Genomic DNA, 27338 nt, shown 5'->3' on the forward strand with positions numbered 1-27338 from the left:
TTTTCAGAACTCAGAGCAGTTGACCATTGAAATCTTGAATAAGTATCAGTGGTGTGCTGTACAAAGTTCAATTTTCCAAATTCTGCAAAGTGAAACACAAACACATCCATCCACCAGATTTCATTCCTCTGAGTACCCTTTGGGTTACATCCTGCAGGTAGTGGAGTCCAATTGTAAAAATAACAAGTAGGACATTTCCTTACAATTTCCTAGGCTTGTTGCCAGGTTATAGAAAAATCCTTTTTTAAACTTCTACTGTTGTCATGATGTTTCTTATGAAATTCTGAGGCCTCCAGCACACTTCCTATCAATAGTTTATTAATCTCATCATTACCTTGTACTAGAGGGCCTGGCAGAACCATATGGGATCGGATGTGAGTTATATATAAGGGGCAATTCCTATTCCCAATTATGTCCTGTAACTGAATAAATAACAAAGTTAATTCTCACCCAGGAGGGATAAATTCTGCAGTCTCAATATATAATACCACTCTTTCAGCATATTGAGAGTCAGTAACTATGTTGAGAGGTTCTGAAAAATCCATTAATACCAACAGAATGACATACAACTCTGATTTTTGAACTAAATCATAAGGACTTTGAACCACTTTACTTAAATTTTCTGACTGGTAACCTGCCTTTCCTTGTTTGCTTGCATCTGTATAAAATGTACAAGCTCCAGATATGGGTGTTTCCCAAGAAATGTGAGGCAGGATCCAATCAGCTCTTTTTATAAGTTGAATTCTATCAATTTTGAGGGATTTGATGTTAATCTCTCCCAAAAAAATTCTGCAAGCTCTTTGCCAGGGTTCACTTTCTGCCCATAATTTGTCAATTTAATCCTTAGTTAAAAGTATGACTGTTTCTGCTAATTGACAAAGTCTCAATTTTCCTTTTAAAATCATGTCAGAGATATTTTCTACACAAGTTTTTAATTTTTTACTCTGTTTGGTAGAAATATCCACTCTTATATAACATCTTCCCTCTGCATTAAAATTCCTGTAGGAGAATGCTTAGAGGGTAAAATAACAAAAATGCAATCAAGGTTTGGATCCACATGATCCACATGTCCTTCCTGTACTTTCTTTTCCACCAACGCCAATTCTCTCTCAGCTTCAGCTGATAATTCTCTTGGACTATTTAAGTCCTTGTCACCTTCTAAGCTTTTCAACAAATTACTCACTTCATCATTTTTTAACCCAACAACAGTTTGTAGATGAGAAATGTCTCTAAAATCCTTGAAAGTCATTAAGAGTCTGTAATCAATCTCTCCTAATTTGCACCTTTTAGAGTTTAATTTTTTTTGTAGACTTATTTTATATCCTAAATAATTAATAGAATCTCCTCTTTGCATCTTTTCAGGAACAATTTATAATCCCCAACAAGGCAAAATTTTCTTTACTTCTTCAAACATTCTTTCTAAAATATCTGCATTTGAATCAGTTAGTAAATTATCATCCATGTAATAGTAAATTATAGATTTAGGAAATTGTTTATGTATTACTTCCAAAGGCTCTCGTACAAAATATTGGTACATGATTGGGCTATTTAATGTTCCTATTGGAGAACCCTCCATTGATATCTCTTGACTGGCTGAGAATTATTGTAAGTAGGCACTGTGAAGGCAATTGTTTCTCTATCCTTTTCTTGTAAGGGTATTGAGAAGAAACAGTCTTTTAAATGGATAACTATAAGAGGCTATCCTTTAGGTAACAGAGTAGGCAAAGGAATTTCAGATTGTAGAGAGCCCATTGGCTGAATTACCTTATTAATTGCTCTTAGGTTTGTTGCCATTCTCCATTTACCAGATTTCTTTTTAATAACAAATACAGGAGAATTCCAAGGTCTGGTTGGTTCTTCAATATGCTGAGCATTTAACTGTTCTTATGCCAGCACTTCTAAAGCCTGCAGTTTCTCTGTTGTTAAAGGCCACTGCTGAACCCATACAGGCTTGTCTGTTAACCATTTTAAAGGTAGAGCTATTGGTGTCTTTGAAAGATTAGCAGTTGTTGTGGCCTGTTTTTGTGCAATCTGGATGGCTGGTGACTGTTCTTTATAATAGTGCCTCCTAATATTTCTCTTAGAAACACGTGTTAGTTTATGGTTTGTTTCTGAGATTGGAAGAATGTTAAGCTGAGTATTCCATTGTTGTAACAGATCACAGCCCCATAAATTCATAGCTATATTAGCCACATATGGCTGTAATTTTCCTCTGTGACCTTTTGGCCCTATACATTTGAGCCATCTTGTACTCTGTTTCACTTGAGATAATGTTCCAATCCCTAGCAGTTGAAGATTTACCTCCTGAAGAGGCCAATTTGGATGCCAAAATTCTGGTGCAATAATTGTAATATCCAGTGTCTATCAAACCTTCCAAGAGAGCATCATTTATTTGTATTTTTAATTTTGGTGTTTGTTCATTTATAGAAGTTTGCCAAAAAAATTCGCTTTGTGGTTTCTCCTGAATTTCCTGCTACAGCTGTTCTATCACCCTGAGCAGCCTGACTTAATTCAATAGATATTTGTTTATTTAATTGCTCTGAGAAGGGGTTTCTGCTATGTTGGCAGGAAAAGTCTGAACTGAATTTGTCATGGGGGCCTGTATGAGGCCCCTCTGGGAGTTTCCTGACAGCAGAGGCAAAGGATTACCTTGTCTGTCACTTGTTGATCTACATTTATTGGTCCAATATTTACCCTTACCACACCTTCTGCATAATCTAGAAGGGAGGGGCATTCTGTTGCCCTTGTTCCTTGAATAAACATTGTTTCTAGGAATGCCCTGTTTACACTTCCTTATCAAATGACCTAGTTTACTATAACTAAAACATGTGACATTATTTTTCCTCAAAGCTTTTGATATTACCTCTCCTATCCACATATCATGGTTATGAAACTCATTATTGTGTCCCTGATCCAGTCCTCCAAGGGTGCTGATCTGGCCTTAATGTCCTGATTATTCTTTTACATGCTTCATTTGCATTCTCAAAAGCCAAAGATTCAATTATTTTCTGCCTGGATTCTTAATTTGGTATTATTCTATTTATTGCTGAAGACATCCCTTATAAGAAATCTATGAAGGATTCTTCTGGGCCTTGTATAACTTTTGTAAATGATTCAGTTTTCATCCCTGCCTCCTCAATTCTGTCCCATGCATCCATGACTGCCATGTGGCATAGAATTAAGGTTTGGTTATCATGTAAACATTATCTTTGTATATTGGCAGAATTTCCTTCTCCTAGAAGCTGATCCTGGGAAATTTCCACACCTCTAGTCCTACATTTTTGTTGTATTGTTTTAGCTTCCTCTTTAAACCAAGTTCTCCACTGTAATTGTGCGTTGGCCTCTAGGACAGCTGTAATTAATTCTTTCCAGTCCTGAGGGATAATTTTATTACAAGTTTTCCACAAGTTTAACATCTGCTGTACAAATAGAGAATGCATGCCACATGATACTATAGCTTCTTTAAATATCCTTAAATCTAACATTTCTACAGGAGTCCAATTAGCTTGTACATGCCCTAGAGCAGGTAGTTCCTGTAAGGTTACCAGATAGATTAAGTTTGGTTGTTTGAAAACAGGCTTTCTCTCTATAACTGTACAATTCAATCATGAAGTAATTCCACCTTTAAATTCTTCTGTCTGGGTCTGAATTTCTCTATAATTCATTTTAACAGCTTTTTCTAAAGTCAATCCTGAGTTAGGTTTATCTTTAAATTCTCCTGTCTGGGTTTGAATTTCTCTATTATTAATTTTAACAGGTTTTTATAAAGCATTTATCTTGGCACTTAAATTAACCAACTTTTTAATGCTAAAATAAAAATGATTAAACAAATAATATTCATAATTGCTGTTACATACATCCCATCAACATTAATTATCTTCTCATTTAATGTTCCATTTTCAGACTGCCTAATGTGTTATCAAACAGAGACCAAATTCATTCCATGGTAAAAATGTTTCCCATTTTTTTTAATGTGGGAAAAATTCTCTTTTAACTAGTGTCACCCTTTAAGATATCTTAATTGACTTACCAAGTCTGCCGACTGCATAGAACAGTAGAAGTATGAGAGAATTTTAAATCAGTTTCCTAATGTGGTGGCAGTCTGAGATGGGAATCGAGAGAGAGAGAGAGAGAGAGAGAGAGAGAGAGAGAGAGAGAGAGAGAGAGAGAGCCCACCACTCACCAGGAGAAAGAAAACCCAAAAGATTCCTGCCATGTGCTCTGGCCTGAGCCATGCAATCGGCCTGAGCCAGGGGCCATGTAAACACACAAGCGGTTTTCTAATGAATTCTTGCCATGTGGGCCAACTACAAAATAATACAAAAAACCCTCTTTATTAATGAAACAAATTGTTGGTTCTTTGAGAAAAATTAATAAACCATTAGCCAAAATGACTGAAAGGCAGAGAGAAAAGATCCAAATAAAACTAGAGGTGAAAATGGGTGCACAACAACAGATATCAAGGAAATACAGAGCACAATAAGGACATATTTAAGACCATGTATTCCTCCAAATTTAAAATCTAAAATAAGTTGGTAATTTTCTTGATACATAACACTTACCAAAGTTAAATCAAGGTCAAGTGATCAATTTTTAAATGTTATTTATTTATTGTACATCCCTAGTGCAGTTTCTCTTCCCTCCTTTCCTTTGATTTCCTTTCCTCCCTGAAACTCCCCCTCCTACCCTGCAATCCATTCCTTTTCTGTTTCTGTTCAGAAAGGGCAGGTCTCCCATGGGTATCAACAAAGTGTGGCATATCAAGTTGCAGTAACATTAAGCACCACCTCTTGTATTAAGGCTGAGAAAAGCAATCCAGTATGAGGAACAGATTACCAAGAGCAAGACAACACATTAGGAACAACCCTTGCTCCTATCATTGGGAGTCCCAAAAGTAGACCAAGATACACGACTGCCACATATATGTAGAGGTCCTAGGTCAGTCACATGCAGGACACCAGGTTGTTAGTTCAGACTCTTTGAGTTCCTATGAGCCCAGGTAAGTGGTTTCTGTCACTTTTCTTGTGATGTCCTTGACTCCTCTGGCATCTACAGTCCTTCATCCTTCTCTTCGGCAGGATTTCCCAAGTTCAGCCTAATGTTTAGCTGTGGGTCTCTACAGATATTTCCATCAGTAACTGGATGAAAGCTCTCTGATGACAATTGGGGTAGTCATCAATTTGATCACTGAAGATGGACAGTTCAGACTATGTATCCACTATTGCTAGGAGTCTTAGTTGAGGGTCATACTTACAGATTCGTGGGAGATCCCCTTGCATCAGGTTTCCACCTGATCCTGAATTTACCACCTTCCCAGTCATCTCCTTCAGTACTCTCCCCCTCCATTCCCCCAATCCCTCAAGTTCCCATTCCTATGTGCCCACAATCTACCCAGGACATCTCTTCTATTTCCCCTTCCCAGGGAGATCCATGCATCCCCCTTGGATCCTGCTTGTTACCTAGCCTCTCTGGGTCTGTGGATTATAGCACAATTATCTTTTAATTTACAGCTAATATACACTTGTGAGTGAGTACATGCCATCTTTGTCTTTCTGGGTCTGGGTTACCTCATTTAGGATGCTTTTTTTCTTCATTCCATTAATTTGCCTTCAAATTTTATGATGTAATTGTTTCTAATAGCTAAATAATACTCCATTTGGTAAATGTACCACATTTTCTTTGTCCATTCTTCAGTTGAGGGACATCTAGGTTGTTTGCAGGTTCTGGTTCTTACAAATTAAACTGCAATGAATGTAGTTGAGCAAGTGTCTGTGTGGTATGATGAACTCTCCTTTGGATATGTGCCCAAGAGTCATATAGTTGGGTCTTGAGGTAGATTGATTCCCTATTTTCTGAGAAATGTCATATTGATTACTAAAGTGGTGTACAAATTTGCACTCCCACCAACAGTGGAGGAGTGTTCCCCTTGCTCCACATCCTCTCTAGAGTAAGGTATCATTGGTGTTTTTGACCTTAGCCATTCTGACAGGTGTAAGACTGACAATTAATAAATGGAACCTCATGAAACTGAAAGCTTCTGTAAGGCAAAGAACACTGTCCAATAGAACAAAAGTGCACCCTACAGAATGGGAAAAGAATTTCACCAACCCTCAGAGAGCTGAGCTCCAAAACACATAAAGAACTCAGGAAACTAGACATCAAAAAACCAAATAATTCAATTAAAAATGGGGTACAGGCCTAATCAAAGAATTTTCAACAGAAGAATCACAAATGGCCAAGAAACACTTAAAGACATGTTCAACATCATTAACATACAGGGAAATGCAAGTCAAAACAATTCTCAGGTGATCAATTTTTTAACAGACCTATAACCTCTAAAAAAACAGAAGCAATAACTAAAAGCCTACCAACCAACAACAATCTGGTGCCAGATTGTTTTAGCACAGAATTACACTAGACTTTCAAAGTGAAGTTATGTCAATATTTCTCAAATTATTACACAAAAATAGAAACAGAAGGAACACTGCCCAATGTATTTCATGAGGTCCCAGGTACTCTGATACCTAAACCATATAAAGACCCAATACAGAAAGAGAATTATAGAGCAATTTCCCTTATAAACATAAATGCAAAATTTCTCAATAAAGTACTTGCAAACTAAATGCAAGAACACATCAAAATTATCACCCAGACTATTCAAGTAGGCTTCATCCCATAGATACATGGATCATTCAAGATATATAAATTAATAAATGTAATCCACAGTATAAATAAACTGAAAGAAAAAATGATCCTTTCATTAGATGCAGAAGTCTTTGATAAGATCCAATGGCCATTCATGATAAAAGTCCTTGGAGAGTTTAGAGATACAAGGGACATACCTCAACATAATAAATTCAGTTTACAACAAGCCCAAAGCCAATATCAATTTAAATTGAGAGAAACTCAAAACGATCCAACTAAAAAAAGAAAAAGAGAGCATTGTACACTTTCTTCATGAATATTTAATATAGTATTTGAAGTCTTAGCTAGAAAAGAACTTTTAGGAAAAGAAGATCTGAAAGATATCAAGGAGATACAAATTTGAAGGTAAGAAGTCACAGTATCTGCATTTGCAGATGATATGACAATATACATAAGAATCTAAAAATTCCACCTGGAAACTTCTACAGTTGATAACCACTTTCAGCACAGTAGCAGGGTACAAAGTTAATTCACAAAAATTAGTAGTCTTCACATATACAAATGACAAATGGACTGTGAAAGAAATCATGGAAAAACACCATCCATAATAGCCTTAAAAATACAAAATAAGCCGGGCGGTGGTGGCTCATGCCTTTAATCCCAGCACTCGGGAGGCAGAGGCAGGTGGATCTCTGTGAGTTTGAGGCCAGCCTGGACTGCCAAGTGAGTTCCAGGAAAGGCGCAAAGCTACACAGAGAAACCCTGTCTCCAAAAACCAAAAAAAAAAAAAAACAAAAAAAAAAAAACAAAATAAAACAGAAGTAAATGGATCAATAGCAGACAAAAAAAGTGACCTTGGATACAAATTAGAGAAATTAGACTGTCAATAAAAAACCCATAAACCACAAAAAGGAATATTTACAACTTTGGAGATTATGAAAAAAACAACATATATGAATTAAATGCATAGAAGGAGAAGAATCCCAGATGAATGGCATATACCAGATATTCACCAAGATTATAGAAGAAAAAGTTCCCAAACTTCCCAATCTCAGGACAAACCTATAAAGATACCAGAAGTACACAGAACACCAAATAGCACCAGAAAAGGAACTCTACACATCATATTATAGTTAAAACAATAAATATAAAGAATAAAGAAAAGGCATTGAAAGCTACGAGAGAAAATCCACAAATCACAAATAATGACACACCTATCAGAATTTCAGGTGACTTCTTTATCATAACTTTCTAAGACAGAAGGACTTAGAGCAATGTGCTTCAAATTCTAAGAGATCATGGATGTCATTCCAGAACCAGAAAAATTATCTGACAGATTTGAAGGACAACGGATAAACTTTCCATGATACAGGCTAACAGAATTGTGTCTGCCAAACTAGCTGTGATGGCTAATCTAGTTGTCAAGTAGACATACATGGGGAAGGGAACATCTTTTGAGCAATAGCTTCCAACAGATTGGCCTGTGAGCATTTTTTGGTTCATTTTTATTTCTGGTAACTGACATAGAGGTTCCCACCCCACTGGTAGTGATACCATCTCTATACAGGTGATCCTAGGCTGGACAATTAAGGTGGCTTAACATGAGCTTCTCTCCATCAAAATCATACTTTAAATTCCATGGTTGGCTTCCCTAAATGATGGACTGTATACTGTGAAATAAACCCTTTCATCACCCAACTTTTTTTAGCTCATGATGTCTAGCATAGTGACAGAAACCAAAATAAAGAGAAATTGGTAGTCAGAAAATGGGATGTTGGTATAATAGACCTGACTATGTTGTTTTAGAGGAGAATTGTGGTGACATTTGGAACACTGGGCTGCAAATGCCATTGAGTGCTCAGAGCTTAATGTGGTATGCAGTATTTTCTATAGATTATGGGGCAATCTAGAGGTAAGAAATGATGTTGTCCAGTGTTGTTAGTCCCCTAGTTTTTGTCTGTGTATAAAGCATTGAGTGAAGAAATGATGGAATAGTATGACTATTGTATCTAGTAAGAAATAAAAATAGCTCTAATGTAAGTCTAGGCATTTTGGTACCATAATTTAAGAAACATAATTTAAAAACCATGTTGTTTTATTTAGAAACCATTTTTGTGAGTAGAAATAATGTAGTGCATGTGAGATAGAAGTCTGTACCAGGCAGATCTGGTAAAAGGTAGGCATCATAAGCAAGCTCCAAACAGGCCAACAGGCAGTTCTTATATGAGCCTAGCCCAGGACATATTTATGATATGCTAATGAACTAAGTCCATGGATAATGATGTGCTAGAAAACCAGCCCCAATCTGTGAGTTCTGATAGTGCAAAGCTGCTGCTTTGTTAAATGATTAAAAAAAAATGGAACTATGGGAGTGCTCTGTAGAGTCACACTGCTGTGCTCCCAAGACATTGATTCTCTAGCCTTTGTGTTGAGAACCATTTGCAAGAGGACTTGAGACTTTGTGCATGACCCTGACAATTGAATTTTTGGTGCTATTAATGAGCTCCCAAAGGCCTGCCTGTCATATTCACCTAAGCTCACAAGATCTCATGGACCTCCTTCCTTCCAACCTGCCATAGTTGAAGGACTTCACAGTAGAGGTGGTCAAACCTGAAAGCTTGCAAGGTGTCATCACTGTAGGAGATTCCCCAGTGAAAAACAACAGCAGCATTTCTGCATGACAACTGTTCCCTGATTGGTGAGATGTCTGTTTAACTTTTATATTAGCATGATCTTATGAGGAATGTTTGTGTGAATGAACACAGTATATTTGAAAGACAAATTTTATATGGACATCCTCATTGCCTAGTGCCCTACAGCCTACATCCTTGCATTCCACAATAAGGGTGATGATATTTTGGTTCCTGAGCATCTTCCTTTGTGCCAGGGTACAGCTTCTTTGACCTTCCAGGTGAAGTGCCTACTTTGACCAGGGATTAGAATAGCAGTGATGCATTCAAGGCAGTGAGGTACCCATGAAGCCTCATCACATTTTTAAGATGTGAAGGATGTTCTTGTGGCTTATTCATGAGCAAATAATATATTGGGGGCATATCTCTGCTTTGTAATTTTTCTCTGCTTGGTTTTTGACAGATAATTGCCATTTCAATGTAGGAGATATGGAAGTAAAAGAGTGTAAGAAAGATAGAGACATGAGAAAGAAGGAGGATATAAGTACTCCGTGTGCCTATCAGAGGGGCTTTGGGTAGATGTGACTCGGGAAGTGTAAATTGTTTTATTCTTTATCTGATGACTAGCTCTTTCATGCTGATTATATTTATCTCTTAGAGCTCATAGAGTACCTTACCTAAGGTACAGAATCATTGGTCGCTGTAGATCTTTCCAAGCTAGGGTTCACTGTAATTGTCTGATACAAGGTCACTCGGGTGTTCTGACAATTTTGTCTCTACAAAAAACATATCCTGCCAAAGGATGGTCTTAGTTATATGTGTTAGAGTTTGGAGAATGGGTCTCTACATTTTGAGGAGACCAAAATAAAGAGCAGATGCCTTTAGAGATCAGCAAATCAATTCAGACTACAGTGTGAACTCAGTCTTTTATGTTTTGCTACATAGGTGGTGAGTGAGCTTTATGTAAAAGACATCTAGTTGAAGAGGCGAGAGGAGTTCCTGTCTTTCCCTCCTACTCAGCAACCTCAGTTCTTTATTCATGAATGTCTCTAAAAGGTAATTTTGTTAATAGAATTTGATAGACCTACCTGATGTTAAAGAGTTGTGCCAAGCTGGTTCTAGCCTCAGAGCCTCAGAAAACATAGGCTTTTACATTCAAGTCACTTACCCATTTCTTGTGAACTCTCTGGTCTGGCATCTCAATGGTATTGTCGGTAATATAGTCTGGTGGTGTTTCAGACACAGAGAGGACAGGGTGAGCCATCTTTCTACCACTATTTACAGGTTCTAGTTGCCATATGAGAAAAAATGATTGAAGAATTTAAAAACTTTATTAAAGAATTTACCGGAAGAAAAGAGTTCCAAGAGCAATGCCTAGTCTTATTGTAACTTATTATGCCATGCTTGGTTTATATACATCGGAGGCCTGCTCTTTTTTGAAGGTAAACAGGAGGAACAGATCTGTGGGAGAAGGAAGGTGAAGTAGAGGACTGAGGAGGATAGATGGAGGGGAAATTGCAGTTAGGACATATTATATGAGAGAAGAATAAAAGAAAAATAAATATTTAAAAAATAATTTACAGGAAGCTGTACTACAGAACCAAACTCACAATAATCATGTGAGTGAAGAATCCTTAGGAGATAGCTAATATTCCAGGGTATATATGGTGGGCTTTATCCCAAATCTGAGGATAGAAGCAGGGGGAACATAAGTTATACTTTGAATAATGATTGTTGGCAAGGAATATTCATTTTGCTGATGTGTCAAGAAGACTACAAGGTCAAGAGCCATGTTTTGTTTAATCTCAGCTCAGTGAGGAAGGTTTGGATCCCACTCCTGGAGAACACATGGCATTTAAGGTACAAGTTCATGAATTTGCCTTCTTTCTCCACTTGCTATTTTGTGTTTTTCACATTTACCTCCTTTTTTTTCTTTTAGAATAGTTGGATTCTATTATCACAGAGCTGCACACTTTTCTATCAAGGAATTACTTGTTTACATTTTCACACTGCAGCTTCCATCTTTTTTGTTTACTTGCCAAATTGGGGAATTTGAGTCAGGTTTACAGAGCCCTGTAACAAAGGAAGGACCTCTGTCTATCACACAAAGAATCAACCTACAGTGCCAATGGATTCTCTCTGTCTGCATTCAGAGAAGCCATTAGGGCTCTAAGGGGAAGTGGCAATTAGCACTCATAAAGAACAAGACCCCTTAAGGTAGGAACTATTGTCTTGTTGGGGAAGACATACTATCCTGCTTTTGTACCTGGGTCTTCTCAAGAAAATGGTTTCTCCATGCTTTGTGTTCATCTGTTTGCATTATTCCCATGGTTACAACTAGTAAATATTGTCAGAGTACTGCACATGAGGATGGTGCTGTACTTGGTGCTTGACAGCATATAAGGAAAACATCAATAGATAAAACATCTTTTTAAATTACTTTATATAAATAAGAAGCACAGAACCAATACCTGTAGGTCTAAGCCTACTCAAATCACACTCATTAGAATAAACTTACCAGTACCCTGGAGAATGGATGAAGTCCTAACTGAATTTGTGTTGTTGACAAGGGCATGAACATGTTAAGGTCCCCATAGAAATGGTAAATATTTCCATCTGTGCAGAATACATATGACAAGCCTTCCTCTGTTCTAAGTAGACATGCTGATGAAGGGCTAACCTTTATCTAAAACCTGTATGTATGCAATAACTATCAACCACATCTCCCTATTCCTTAATATTTACAGTCTGTGTATGCTCACTAAAGAAACCTCCTACCATAACTAGCTAACCTCTTGTCCCTTGTGTTGTACATAATAAATATGCTGAACTTCTGGTGTGCATAGTAGCTGCCTTTCATCAGAGTGAGCACAGCTTACCCCATTGCAAATTTTCTGTAGGTGTGTTTGTTGTTTCTTCAGTTTCTGATATTTCTTTGCTCCTGTGTCACTCCAGTCATATCTAGGACTCAGCTGTGCTGCACACCACAATACAGACTATTATGTTTACAATGATTACTTGTTATAAAAACAGAAGCAAAAAATCCTGATCAGAGAGGGAAGGTGGAGGGAGTGAGGAAGAGTGGAGGGAGGAGAAACTGTGATTAGGATGTATTGTATGAGAGAAGAAATTGTTTTTTTTAAAAAAGACAAGAAAGGCATGTTGTTTCTTCTGGGAACCCAATAAAGATCTGGAAGGCCTTTTTGACAAAATGCTGAAATTGCCAGAGTAATTTTACATTGGTCTTGTCAGGTGAGTCAACACCAGTGTTCCAAAGTTGGGGGAATTATCTCAATCTAGGCAGAATTCCATTGGATAAGTCTTAGAAATTTTAGAGTTCTGTAAAGAAATAACACAATTAAAATGGTCTTAGTTTGATTTTTATGGGAGGATTTTTTGTAATATAGATTTGATGGATGGCATCAAAGCCAAATCCAGACCATTCTCCTCCATTGTTATCATCCTAAGTTAAAAGTTTCTGCTTCATGTACTTTATATTTCCTTCATGTGCCAGAGAAAGAGATAAAAGAGAAAGTATATGATATTCACAATTTCTGTTGAAAATTTGACTCAGAGAGTATCCAGGTAGCCTGGTAAATACTGAGGAAAAATGTGTGGTGTTTCCAGTTATACAATGAATCTGTACGTTTTACTTCATGAGGTTACTATAAATTCTGATATAAATTATATGTAGGACATTTGGAAAGTAAATTCTATAATATGGGTTACCAATTAAGTTAAATATTGGTAATAATGATCAAAATCCTGATAAACATGATGATGTGAATAAATGCTGCAAGCTGCAATAATATGAAGTAGGACTTCAGCTGATTATGATAAGCTAATACCTGGAAGAACCCAAGGACCTTCCAGAAGTCAAGCTGAAGCTTAAGGAGTCTTGGTGATATTATCTCTTGAATATTAGCCATTTCCTCAATGAAATTTCTTGTGTGCTATCATAGCTTTTTCATTCAATTCTTTTTCTAAGAACAGTGTGTTAATCATTTATTGGGCACCATTTCCCCTCTACTAAAGGAATATTTAGATAACCTTCTGTGTTAATAGCAGTACACAGCCAGCACCCTAGTTTCAAGCATCCCTGTAATTATTGTCATTAGCTACATCCTGCCAGAACCATCCTCCTGGATAAACAAAATATCTTATCTGAGAAACTTCCCAGACTTTCTAAACAACAGACCATCTGTAGAGAAGGCAAAGATCTACAATGACAATTGCCTAAGCCAGGCAGACATGCTAATTAAGTTTAACTTTCTCCTTTTCCAAATCTATCTCTAGTTTTAGATCTTCTTTTAACAATTACTGGGTGCATCTAGCTGTGATGGAAGTTGCCTACCTAGCCAAGCTGCCAAGCTGCCAAGCACACTTTCCTCGACCTGCCAGAAAATGGCAGATAACTTGGACAGACAGGAAAAAAGAAGACAGGTTTATTTTCACCAATGACCCAGTGACTTATAGGTTCTATAAGTTCTTAACACTTCAACTAAACACTTCTAAGAATATAGTTTGAGCACATAAATCCCCTTTGTTTAAATGTCAACCAAATTTAGTCCTTAGGTGATTCATTTCCCCATTAGTCACTTCCCTTTTGGGTTGCAGATGACAGCTGACAATTACTGGTCTTTTGTGTGAATCTTATTGTTCCCCCCTTTTGACCCTGAGGAAATTCAAGTCTGGTGACTTGTGTTACCCAGAGCATTGCTATTGCATGTGTATATAACTGTAAACCTCAGAGACTTGAGGGGAATGAGATTATAGGAAGAAGAGGGAACTAGATTGGAGGAGAACTAGATTGAAAGACTAGAAGAAAGAACTAGAAGAATGAGATGGAAGATGAGGAAGAGCCAGGTGGGGAAGAACAAGATGAGGTAGAATAGGATGAGAGAGAAGCTAAGATGAGAAAGAACTAGATGGATGAATTTAGATGAGGCAGAAATAGATGAAAGAATTAAGATAGAACTTAGAGATTATAGCAGATAAATGTAGAGAGAAATCACGCAAGGAAGGAGTTTAATAAGAGAGCAAAATAGAGCCTGTGTAGAGAGAGAACTGATTCAGAAGAATAAAGTGAATAGACTAAAGAATTCCGTGTATGTAGATTTATTTCTTATCATCTAAAATTAGATTATCAGCTAGTTGTAGATTCTTCCATAGACCCTGGGAGAGGACTACTGAGGGACTGGACCCCAATAGTCCCAATTACTTTTTTTTGTTTGTTTGTTTTTTGAGTCATAAATAGTTTTTTTTAATAAAAGCACAGTCATGTTGTGTATACAGTAATTGAAAGGGTTTCAAACCCTTACTGCATACAAGTACATTTATAGAACTTGGTATACATGTGGGAACAATAAAGCCCAAGATTCCCTTGACTTCCTTGGTATTGTTTTATAATCTGTTTCTCTCTCTTTCCTGTCTTCTATGAGATATCACAATTCAAAATATGTGCCTATGAAACCAGTCTTTTCACAGCTTTAATAGTCTCTGATATACTTGTAAGCTTTTATAGTCTCTGACATACTTGTACAAGGTCATAGGTTATTTGTTCTACACCAGTGGTTCTTTTTTTTTTTTTTTTCTCTGTGTGGTAGCCATCTTTACATTGCTTTTTTTATTTATTTATTTTTTATTTTTTTTTATTTTAATTTATTTTGCAATACAATTCAGTTCTACATATCAGCCATGGATTCCCTTGTTCTCCCCCCTACCGTCCCCCTCACCTTCCCCCCAACCGCCCCCCATTCCCATCTCCTCCAGGGCAAAGCCTTCCCCACAGACTGAGGTCAACGTGGTAGACTCAGTCCAGGTAGGTCTAGTCCCCTCCTCCCAGGCCGAGCCAAACAATCCTGCATAGGCCCCAGGTTTCAAACAGCCAACTCATGCAATCAGCACAAGATCTGGTCCCACTGCCAGGCTGCCTCCCAAACAGATCAAGCCAATCAACTGTCTCACCCATTCAGAGGGCCTGATCCAGTGGGGACCCCTCAGCCATTGGTTCATAGTTCATGTGTTTCCATTCATTTGGCTATTTGTCCCTGTGCTTTATCCAACCTTGGTCTCAACAATTCTCACTCATATAAACCCTCCTCATTCTCGCTAATTGGACTCCCAGAGATCCACCCAGGGCCTAGTCATGGATCTCTGCATCCAGATCCCTCAGTAGTTGGATGAGGTTTCTAGCACAACAATTAGGGTGTTTGGCCATCCCATCACCAGAGTAGGTCAGTTCGGGCTGTCTCTCGACCATTGCCGGCAGTCTGTTGTGTGGGTATCTTTGTGGATTTCTGTGGGCCTCTCTAGCACTTTGCTTCTTCCTATTCTCATGTGGTCTTCATTTACCATGGTCTCCTATTCCTTGTTCTCCCTCTCTGTTGTTGATCCAGCTGGGATCTCCCGCTCCCCCAAGCTCTCTTTCCCTCGACCCTCGCCTTTCATTACCCCCACTCATGTCCAGGCTGTTCATGTAGATCTCATTCCATTTCTCTGTCATTGGGCGATCCCTGTGTCTTTCTTGGGGTCCTGTTTTCCAGGTAGCCTCCCTGGTGATGTGAGTAGCAGACAAGTCATCCTTGTTTCATGTCTAGTATCCTGCTATGAGTGAGTACATACCATGTTTGTTTTTCTGAGTCTGGGTTACCTCACTCAGGATGATTTTTTCTAGATCCATCCATTTGTCTGCAAACCTCATGATGTCATTGTTTTTCTCTGCTGAGTAGTATTCCATTGTGTATATGTACCACATTTTGTTTATCCATTCTTCAGTTGAAGGGCATCTGGGTTGTTTCCATGTTCTGGCTATTACAAACAATGCTGATATGAACATAGCTGAACAAGTGCTCTTATGGTGTGGTTGAGCATTCCTTGGGTATATGCCCAAGAGTGGTATAGCTGGATCTTGGGGAGATGGATTCCCAATTTTCTAAGAAAGCACCATATTGATTTCCAAAGTGGTTGTACAAGCTTGCATTCACACCAGCAGTGGAGGAGAGTTCCCCTAGCTCCACATCCTCTCCAGCATAAGGTGTCTTCAGTGTTTTTGATCTTAGCCATTCTGACAGGCGTAAGGTGGTATCTCAGAGTTGTTTTGATTTGCATTTCCCTGATGATTAGGGATGTTGAGCAATTCCTTAAATGTCTTTCGGCCATTTGAGTTTCCTCTGTTGAGAATTCTCTGTTTAGCTCTATAGCCCATTTCTTTTTTTTTTCTTTTTTTTTTTTATTAATTTATTTTGCAATACAATTCAGTTCTACATATCAGCCACGGATTCCCTTGTTCTCCCCCCTCCCGTCCCCCTCACCTTCCCCCCAACCCCCCCCCCCCCCCATTCCCATCTCCTCCAGGGCAAAGCCTTCCCCACAGACTGAGGTCAACCTGGTAGACTCAGTCCAGGTAGGTCTAGTCCCCTCCTCCCAGGCCGAGCCAAACAATCCTGCATAGGCCCCAGGTTTCAAACAGCCAACTCATGCAATGAGCACAAGATCTGGTCCCACTGCCTGAGGGATCTGGATGCAGAGATCCATGACTAGGCCCCGGGTGGATCTCTGGGAGTCCAATTAGCGAGAATGAGGAGGGTTAATATGAGCGAGAATTGTTGAGACCAAGGTTGGATAAAGCACAGGGACAAATAGCCAAATGAATGGAAACACATGAACTATGAACCAATGGCTGAGGGGTCCCCACTGGATCAGGCCCTCTGAATGGATGAGACAGTTGATTGGCTTGATCTGTATAGCCCATTTCTTAATTGGACTGTTGGGCATTTTGATGTCTAATTTCTTGAGTTCCTTATATATTCTGGATATCAGTCCTCTGTCAGATGTGGGGTTGGTGAAGATCTTTTCCCATTCTGTAGGCTGTCGTTTTGCCTTGTTGACCATATCCTTTGCTCTACAAAAGCTTCTCAGTTTCAAGAGGTCCCACTGATTGATTGTTTCTCTCAGTGTCTGTGCTGATGGTGTTCTATTTAGGAAGTGGTCTCCTATGCCAATGCGTTCAAGACTACTTCCTACTTTCTCTTCTAGCAGGTTCAGAGTAGCTGGATTTATGTTGAGGTCCTTGATCCACTTGGACTTAAGTTTTGTGCACGGTGATAGATATGGATCTATTTGCAGCCTTCTACATGTTGATATCCAGTTTTGCCAGCACCATTTGTTGCAGATGCTTTCTTTTTTCCATTGTGCACTTTTGGCTTCTTTGTCAAAAATTATATGATCATAGGTGTGCGGATTAATATCAGGGTCTTCAATTTGATTCCATTGGTCCACATGTCAGTTTTTATGCCAGTACCAAGCTGTTTTTATTACTGTAGCTCTATAGTAGAGCTTGAAGTCAGGGATCGTGATGCCTCCAGAAGTTGTGTTATTGTACAGGATTCTTTTGGCTATCCTGGGTTTTTTGTTTTTCCATATGAAGTTGAGTATTATTCTTTCCAGGTCTGTGAAGAATTGTGTTGGTATTTTGATGGGGATTGCATTGAATCTGTAGATTGCTTTTGGTAAGATTGCCATTTTTACTATGTTAGTCCTGCCTATCCATGAGCATGGGAGATCTTTCCATTTTCTGACATCTTCTTCAATTTCTTTTTTCAGGGACTTAAAGTTCTTGTCATATAGGTCCTTCACTTGCTTGGTTAGTGTTACCCCAAGGTATTTTATGTCATTTGTGGCTATAGTAAAGGGTGATGTATCTCTGATTTCCTTCTCCGCTTCTTTGTCCATTGTATATAGGAGGGCTACTGATTTTTTTGAGTTGATCTTGTATCCTGCTATGTTGCTGAAGGTGTTTATAAGCTGTATCAGTTCCTTGGTGGAATCTTTGGGGTCACTCAAGTATACTATCATGTCATCTGCAAATAGGGAAAGCTTGACTTCTTCCTTTCCAATTTGTACCCCCTTAATCTCCTTATGTTGTCTTATTGCTCTGGCTAGAACTTCAAGTACTATATTGAATAAGTATGGGGAGAGCGGACAGCCTTGCCTCGTTCCTGATTTTAGTGGAATTGCTTTGAGTTTCTCTCCATTTAATTTGATGTTGGCTGTTGGCTTGCTGTAAATTGCCTTTATTATGTTTAGGTATGTTCCCTGTATTCCTGATCGCTCTAAAACCTTTATCATGAACGGGTGTTGGATTTTGTCAAATGCCTTTTCTGCATCCAGTGAGATGATCATATGGTTTTTTTCTTTGAGTTTGTTTATATGGTGTATTACATTGACGGACTTTCGTATGTTGAACCACCCTTGCATCCCTGGAATGAATCCTACTTGATCATGGTGGATAATTGTTTTGATGTGTTCTTGGAGTCTGTTTGCCAGTATTTTATTGAGTATTTTTGCATCAATGTTCATGAGGGAGATCGGTCTGTAGTTCTCTTTCTTTGTTGTATCCTTGTTTGGTTTAGGAATTAGGGTAATTGTAGCCTCGTAGAAGGAGTTTGGTAATGTTCCTTCTGTTTCTATTGTGTGGAACAATTTAGAGAGTATTGGTATTAACTCTTCTTTGAAGATCTGGTAGAATTCTGAGCTGAAACCATCTGGTCCTGGGCTTTTTTTGGTTGGGAGACTTTTAATGACTGTTTCTATTTCGTTAGGGGTTATTGAACTATTTAAATATTTTATCTGGTCTTGATTTAACTTAGGTATGTGGTACCTATCCAGAAAGTTATCCATTTCTTTTAGGTTTTCCAGTTTTGTCGAATAGAGGTTTTTGAAGTATGACCTGATGATTCTCTGGATTTCCTCAATGTCTGTTGTTGGTCCCCCTTTTCATTTCTGATTTTGTTGATTTGGATGCTCTCTCTCTGTCTTTTGGTTAGTTTGGATAAGGGCTTGTCTATCTTGTTGATTTTCTCAAAGAACCAACTCTTTGTTTCATTAATTTTTTGTATTGTTCTCTTTGTTCCTATTTTATTGATTTCAGCTCTCACTTTGATAATTTCCTGGCGTCTATTTTTCCTGGGAGACTGTGCTTCTTCTTGTTCTAGAGCTTTCAGGTATGCTGTTAAGTCTCTAGTGTGAGATTTCTCCAATTTATTTATGTGGGCATTTAGTGCTATGAATTTCCCTCTTAGTACTGCTTTCATAGTGTCCCATAAATTTGGATATGTGGTGTCTTCATTTTCATTGATCTCTAGGAAGTCTTTAATTTCTTTCTTTATTTCTTCCTTAACCCATTGGTGATTCAGTTGGGTATTATTCAGTTTCCATGAGATTGTAGGTTTTCTGTAGTTTTTGTTGTTGTTGAAATTCAACTTTAGACCATGGTGGTCTGATAGAACACAGGAGATTATTTCAATTGTTTTGTATCTGTTTAGATTTGTTTTGTGGCCAAGTATGTGGTCAATTTTAGAGAAGGTTCCATGGGGTGCTGAGAAGAAGGTATATTCTTTTTTGTTAGGATGGAATGTTCTGTAGATATCGATTAAGTCCATTTGAGTCATGACATCAGTTAAGTCCTTTATTTCTCTGTTAAGTTTCAATTTGGGAGATCTGTCCAGTGGTGAAAGTGGGGTGTTGAGGTCTCCCACTATTAATGTGTGGGGTTTTATATGTGATTTAAGCTTTAGTAATGTTTCTTTTACATACGTGGGTGCCCTTGTGTTTGGGGCATAAATATTCAGAATTGAGACTTCATCTTGGTGGATCTTTCCTGTGATGAGTATGTAATGCCCTTCTTGATCTCTTTTGATTGATTTTAGTTTGAAGTCTATTTTGCTGGATATCAGGATGGCTACACCCGCTTGTTTCTCAAGACCGTTTGATTGGAAAGTCTTTTCCCAGCCTTTTATTTTTAGGTAGTGTCTATCTTTGAATTTGAGATGTGTTTCTTGTATGCAGCAGAAAGATGGGTCCTGCTTTCGTATCCATTCTGTAAGCCTATGTCTTTTTATAGGTGAATTAAGTCCATTGATATTGAGGGAAATTAATGACCAGTGATTGTTTATTCCTGTTATTTTTTGGTGGTGATGTGTGTGTACTTCTATACGTTGGGGTTTACTGCTGTGGCTTTATCTGTTACCTGTGTTTTCGAGGGTGTATCTGACTTCCTTAGGTTGGAATTTTCCTTCTAGTGCTTTCTGTAGGGCTGGGTTTGTGGATAAGTATTGTTTAAATCTGGCTTTGTCATGGAATGTCTTGTTCACTCCATCTATGGTGATTGAAAGTTTTGCTGGGTATATTAGTCTAGGCTGACATCCATGGTCTCTTAGTGTCTGCATTACATCTGTCCAGGTTCTTCTGGCTTTCAAAGTCTCCATTGAGAAATCGGGTGTTATTCTGATGGGTTTGCCTTTATATGTCACTTGGCCTTTTTCCTTTGCTGCTCTTAATATTCTTTCTTTATTCTGTACATTTAGTTGTTTAACTATTATGTGGCGAGGGGACTTTTTTGGGGGGTCTAGTCTGTTTGGTGTTCTATAAGCTTCTTGTATCTTCATAGGCATTTCCTTCTTTAAGTTGGGAAAGTTGTCTTCTATGATCTTGTTGAATATATTTTCTGTGCCCTTGAGTTGGTATTCTTCTCCTTCTTCGACCCCTATTATTCTTAGGTTTGGTCTTTTCATGGTGTCCCAAATTTCTTGGACATTTTGGTTCATGACTTTGTTGGCTTTAGTGTTTTCTTTGACTGATGAATGTATTTCTTCTACTGTATCTTCAACGCTAGAGATCCTCTCTTCCATCTCTTGCATTCTGTTGATTATACTTGCATCTGAAGTTCCCAATCGTTTTCTCAGATTTTCTATTTCCAGCATTCCCTCTGTTTGTGTCTTCTTCATTTTTTCTATTTCCCTTTTCAGGTCTTGGACTGTTTCCTTCATTTGTTTCATTGATTTTTCTTGATTTTCTCTCAGTACTTTATTGTTTTCTTCCAGGACTTTATTGATTTCTTCTAATTTGTTTGCCCTTTCCTCTAGTTGTTTACAGCGTTCTTCACATTTTTTTGTCTTTTCCTCTACGCAAGCCTCTAGCTTCTTCATGATGTCATTCATAAGGCTGTTTTCTTCTGCTTCTTCCAATTTCTGATGTTCAGGTCTAGGTGTTGGAGGAGGGCTAGGGCCTGGTGATGCTGTATTGCTATTCATTTTGTTGTATATGTTTCTGCCTTGACGTCTGCCCATCTCCTTGTGATTCGTTCTTGGCCTTATCCGCACACTTGGTTCAGACAGACCAGTGTTCCAAAAGGGAAGTCCGGAGCAAGATGGGAGCTGGGGGCCGGCCTCTAAGTCTCAGGAAGAGGCTTGGGGCTCAGGCGGATGGGCGTGGGGGCAGGGCGTGGAGACTGCAGGGTCTGCCAGGGGTCTTGGAGAAGGGGATCCTTCCCAGTGGGGCTAGCAGGGAACCTGCCCGGTGGCCAGAACCTGGGGCCAAGTTGGGCAGGTCTTCCCTGGAGTGGCTGGTGCCCAGGGATGGGGTCCCGGGCAAGGAAGGGCACTCACCAGTGTTCCAAAAGGGAAGTCTGGGGCAAGATGGGAGCTGGAGGCCGGCCTCTAAGTCTCCCCCAATTACTTTTTTATGGGTAGAGAAGAGTGTCATTTTATTTTATTTTTATTAAAAACTTTTATTTTATAATTAATTTAATTTTGCCTATCAGCCACGGATTAACCTGTCCTCCTTCCTCCTACCCCCAGCCTTCACCACAATCCTCCTCCTATTTCCACCATCTCCAAGGCAAGGTCTCCCTTCAGGAGTCAGCCCAGCCTGGTAGATTCAGTTGAGGCCAGTCCAGTCCCCTCCTCCCTGCACCAAGGCTGAGCAAAGTGTCTCAGCATAGGCCCTAGGTTCCAAATAGCCAGCCCATGCACCAAGGACAGGTCCTGGTCCCACTGCCGGGGGGCCTCCTAAAGAGTTCAAGCTAATCAACTGTCTCACTTATCCAGAGGGCCTGGTCCAGCTCCATGGGGGGTTCCTCAGCTATTGGTTCGCAGTTCATGTGTTTCCACTAGTTTGGCTATTTGTCCCTGTGCTTTTCCAATCATGGTCTTGATATCTCTTGCTCATATAATCCCTCCTCTCTCTCACTGATTGGACTCCTGCAGCTCCACCTGGGGCTTGGCTGTGGATCTCTGCATCTGCTTCTATCAGTTACTGGATGAGAGTTCTATCACGACAGTTAGGGTGTTCGACCATCTAATCACCAGAGTAGGTCAGCTCAGGCAATCTCTTGACCATTGCCAGTAGTCTATAGTGGAGGTAACTTTGTGGATTTGTGGGGACCTCTCTAGCACTCTGCTTCTTCCTATTCCCATTGGGGTCTTCACTTACCATGGTATCTCTTTCCTTGTTCTCCTACTCTGTTCCTCATCCAGCTGGGACCTCCCCTTGAAGAAAGAAATTGAAGAAGATGTTAGAAAATGGAAAGATCTCCCATGCTCAGGGATAGGTAGGATTAACATAGTAAAAATGGCAATCTTACCAAAAGCAATCTACAGATTCAATGCAATCCCCATCAAAATCCCAACACAATTCTTCACAGACCTGGGAAGAACAAAACTGAACTTCATATGGAAAAATAAAAAAACCCAGGATAGCCAAAAGAATCCTGTACAATAATACAACCTCTGTAGGCATCACAATCCCTGACTTCAAGCTCTACTATAGAGCCACAGTAATAAAATCAGCTTGGTACCGGCATAAAAACCGACATGTGGACCAATGGAACCGAACTGAAGACCCTGATATTAATCCTCACATCTATGAACATATGATTTTTGACAAAGGAGCCAAATAACTGGATGTCAACATGTAGAAGACTGCAAATAGATCCATATCTGTCACCATGCACAAAACTTAAGTCCAAGTGGATCAAAGACCTCAACATAAATCCAATTATTCTGAACCTGATAGAAGAGGAAATACGAAGTAGTCTTGAATGCACTGGTATCAGAGATCACTTCCTAAATATAACTTCAGTAGCACAAACATTGAGAGAAACAATTAATAAATGGGACCTCTTGAAGCTGAGCAGCTTTTGTAGGGCAAAGGACATGTTCAATAAGACAAAACAACAGCCTACAGAACAGGAAAAGATCTTCACCAACCCCACATCTGACAGAGGGCTGATATCCAGAATATATAAAGAACTCAAGAAATTAGACATCAAAATGCCCAACAGTCCATTATAAAAATGGGCTATAGAGCTAAACAGAGAATTCTCAATAGAAGAAGCTCAAATGGCTGAAAGACATTTAAGGAATTGTTCAACATCCTTAATCATTAGGGAAATGCAAATCAAAATGACTCTGAGATACCATCTTACATCTGTCAGAATGACTAAGTTCAAAAACACTGAAGACAGCTTATGTTGGAGATGATGTGGAGCAAGGGGAATACTCCTACACTGTTGGTGGAAAAGCAAACTTGTACAACCACTTTGGAAATCAATATGGTGCTTTCTTAAAAATTGGGAATCAACCTCCCTCAAGCCCTAGCTATACCACTCTTGGGCATATACCCAAGGAATGCTCAATCATACCACAAGGACACATGCTCAACTATGTTCATATCAGCATTATTTGTAATAGTCAGAACCTGGAAACAACCTAGATGCCCTTCAACTGAAGAATGAATAAAGGAAATGTGGTACATATACACAATGGAGTGTTACTCAGCAGAGAAAAACAATGACAGCATGAGGTTTGCAGGCAAATGGATGAAACTAGAAAATACCATCCTGAGTGAGGTAACCCAGACTCAGAAAGACAAACAAGTTATGTACTCACTCATAAGTGGATACTAGATGTAAAGGAGAGGATAACCAGACTCTAACTCACAACTCCAGGGAGGCTACCTAATAAAGAGGACCCTAAGAAAAACACAGGGATCATCCAGTGACAGAGAAATGGATGAGATCTACATGAGCAAACTGAGGGTGAGGGGGAGTAATGGAGGGCAAGAGTTGGGGGAAAGTGAGTTTAAGTGAGTGGGAGGTCCCAGCTGGATCAGGAACAGAGTGGGATAACAAGGAATAGTTCCCATCAAATAATGTCACTTTAAATTTGTTAGGATAATAATTTTGTATTTAGAAACAACCCAAGCAAATATTGAAATAACAGATCAGGCCACATGGTACTTAAGAAGTGAGATATGCTTCAAATTTTCAAGGAATGAAAAATTTTAATCACTATATGTAGGCATGGACTTGAGACCATCTCTTTTTCTATAAGAAGTTAAATTTCTAGAAATTATGCCATCACAATGTTTTTTTATCATAAGACACATGGGCAATAATATGAACTATAATATTGTTTGGGAGGGAATAGCATACATCCTGAGGCCTTCATCAGTATGGGCAAGGGGATTGTTAAATGTGTTGAGATTTGTCTAACATTAGAATGATTTTTATGTGTTGAAATTAAGGTTTTAACAAGTGAGTATTGTAGTTGTGGTAGGAGCAACTTTATGATGTGATAACTCAGACTATCTTAGACATTATGATTGCACTTTCAGGGATCATTTGTGTAGTTTGAAGTATATAGACCTTAGGTATCTTCCTCAAGTTTGTACTAGGATGGTCCTGAAATCAATGTGTTAATGTAAACATGCAATTTAATGAGAAGACCTTATAAAGTCTGATATTGACAGGGTGGCCTAGGGCTGCAGAGTCCCAACAGCTTCTACAGCTCAACATCTCCTGTTGTCTCTGATGAGAATCCACCATTTTCATGAGATCACCATAGTCTTAAAGCAATAATGTTGGTGTTATATATACCAAAAACAATGTACTAAGTAAAGAATAGAAGGAATACTGAAAAATATTGCTTCCATTGAGTTTTCATTGTTGCATTACCTCATTTAAAAATACAGACAAGAAAATTAATGTAGAAAGCATATAAATTGGAATTTCAAGAATATTCTGAAGTTTGAGGTATCAAATAATTAGTTTTGAAAAAAGAACTTCATTCATCAACATCCACTACTTTGTCAATTATAAGACAATGAGAAGCAAATTACCATAATATTTTCACTTTTGCCTAGCATTAGAGGAAATCTCAGAATATCCAGTAGAAATGTAATCTCAGGATAGAGAGATCTATGCATGCTGTTTCAGTACATTTCAAGGCCTGCAAGATCGGCACCATGAATGTGGGTCTATTGCAACTACAACATGCTTGACATGATTGAAAGATAGGGAAAGACAGGGAGAAAGACAAACATAAAAGGGAAGATAGTGAGAAAGGAATGAAGGAAGGAAGAGAGGAAGATAAGCAGAGTGGAAGGATATATGGAAAGAAAATGTAAGATGAGATAATTTATGTGACTACATAATAGATCAATGATAGATGATAGAGATAGATAGATAGATGGATGGATGATGAGAGATAGATGATAGATTATCGAAGATAGATATATACATAGATAGATGATAGATGATAGATGCATAGATAGATAGATGACAAATAGATGATAGTGCCAGACTTGTTCTGAATGAATTTTCACTCATTCTGTGAGAATGTAGACTACAATCGAAATGCTGGAAACCACTGTGGTTGCTCCTCAAAGAATTGTTCATGTGACCTATCCTGCTCTGTAGACAGCCTGTATAAATGAAAATACATATTAAAGAAAATTCAAGTAAACAAATATTCTAGAACAATGAATCATAGTAGCCTAAAACTGTGACAAATTAACACTGATTGAAGAATATGTAAGTGAAATGTGTACTCATACACTGAGAATTTTAAGTCACAAAATGAGGTGTTGATATATACCACAGTATGAATAATTTTAAATTATTAAATCAAGTGAACACTCAAGACATAAAATGGGCATTTTACCATTTTATTTTTTATGTAGGAAGCATCATAATATTTTACTGTGATATTAATGAGATAATAGTTTTCATCTCAAAGAGAATAATTTAACATTTTATAGTATGTTTGAAAGATTATGTATACTTCCATTTATGCGTCCAGTTTTACAATATTACCATCAATTCTAAAGACAACTAATTTTTATTCTCCACAATGCTCTTTTATCCTTTTCCATAATCTGTTCTTATTCTATAAATTTGTATGTTTTAAAAATCATGCTTGGAGAAAATCAATCTTGGAGTCTTATTCTGATCCATAGAAAATAGAAAGAATATATATATATAAATATATATATTGCTCGAGTTGGAAGTCATCCCTCTTTCTTAGGTTCTGGCAGCCATAGATATCAAAGCACTGATGAAAATTATTCCTGTGGTGTTGTTCTTTTATTTCCTAGAGGGGAATTTTAGAAGAATAACAGTGAGTTGCCAAGTCCGGTTCTGAGGATTTTACAAATGCTCCTTCTATTAAATTCTATTAAATTCCATAACAGTTCTCAAACTCCAGAGCAGGTCAGAACTGATGTAGGGCCTTGAGAAAACTTTAATATCTGGATAAAATTTCCCCAGGGTATGATTCAGTAGGTGCAGAATACATTTCAGAAATGTGTTTTCCTATCTGTTCTGAAGTATAACATTGTTACTGACCATGAACTCATAGGAATGAATCATTGTGTAGATTATAAACTGCCTTATATGCCTAACTTTACACATGAAGATGTTTACAGTAGTGGTTGTTGATAGAAAGTGCTGCCAGATAATTTATAATGTGGAAAATAACTTTAATGCACATCATACCTACAATCTTTAGAAATGGAAGATGAGCTATAGATTAATCAACCTCATCCCTGACCCTGTCTTCATTAACTTTTTGACAAACCATAAGAAGTCACAGCTCCAAGAAAGCAGACACCACCCACTACCCACTAAACCCCTTCAGGACAGCCCAACATCCCCAGACTGTGGCTGTGGTGACATATTGTGCACCCTAATAAAATTTAGCTGAAGATCAGAGGACAAAACAAGCCACTGGATTAAACATAGGCCAGGAACTCAGGAGGCAGAGATCCTTCTGGACCTCTGTAAGTTTAAAGGCACCCTAGACTACATGAGATTGACTCAGTCTAGGAGAGGAACAGAACCATGCAGTGGTGGCACACAACTTTAACCCCATGCATTTGCTTGTAAAGTCACATGCCTTTAATCACAGTACTAAGAACAAAGTGATATGGCTGGGTGAAGAA

The 27338-nt window shown here is 38.4% G+C and overlaps 1 long non-coding RNA gene across 1 annotated transcript in view; it reads right to left on the reverse strand.

Annotated features, from left to right (window-relative positions):
* Positions 1-27338, reverse strand: part of LOC128103513 (uncharacterized) — a 64570-nt gene that overhangs the window by 5485 nt on the left and 31747 nt on the right. The window contains exon 2 of the long non-coding RNA XR_008215704.1: positions 22548-22603. This is a non-coding gene — a long non-coding RNA (uncharacterized LOC128103513). The remainder of the gene's footprint in view (positions 1-22547; positions 22604-27338) is intronic.

This window comes from Peromyscus californicus, unplaced genomic scaffold, assembly GCF_007827085.1.
Source record: "Peromyscus californicus insignis strain IS unplaced genomic scaffold, ASM782708v3 Scaffold_8__1_contigs__length_139910024, whole genome shotgun sequence".
In the NCBI taxonomy this organism is placed as follows: domain Eukaryota; kingdom Metazoa; phylum Chordata; class Mammalia; order Rodentia; family Cricetidae; genus Peromyscus; species Peromyscus californicus.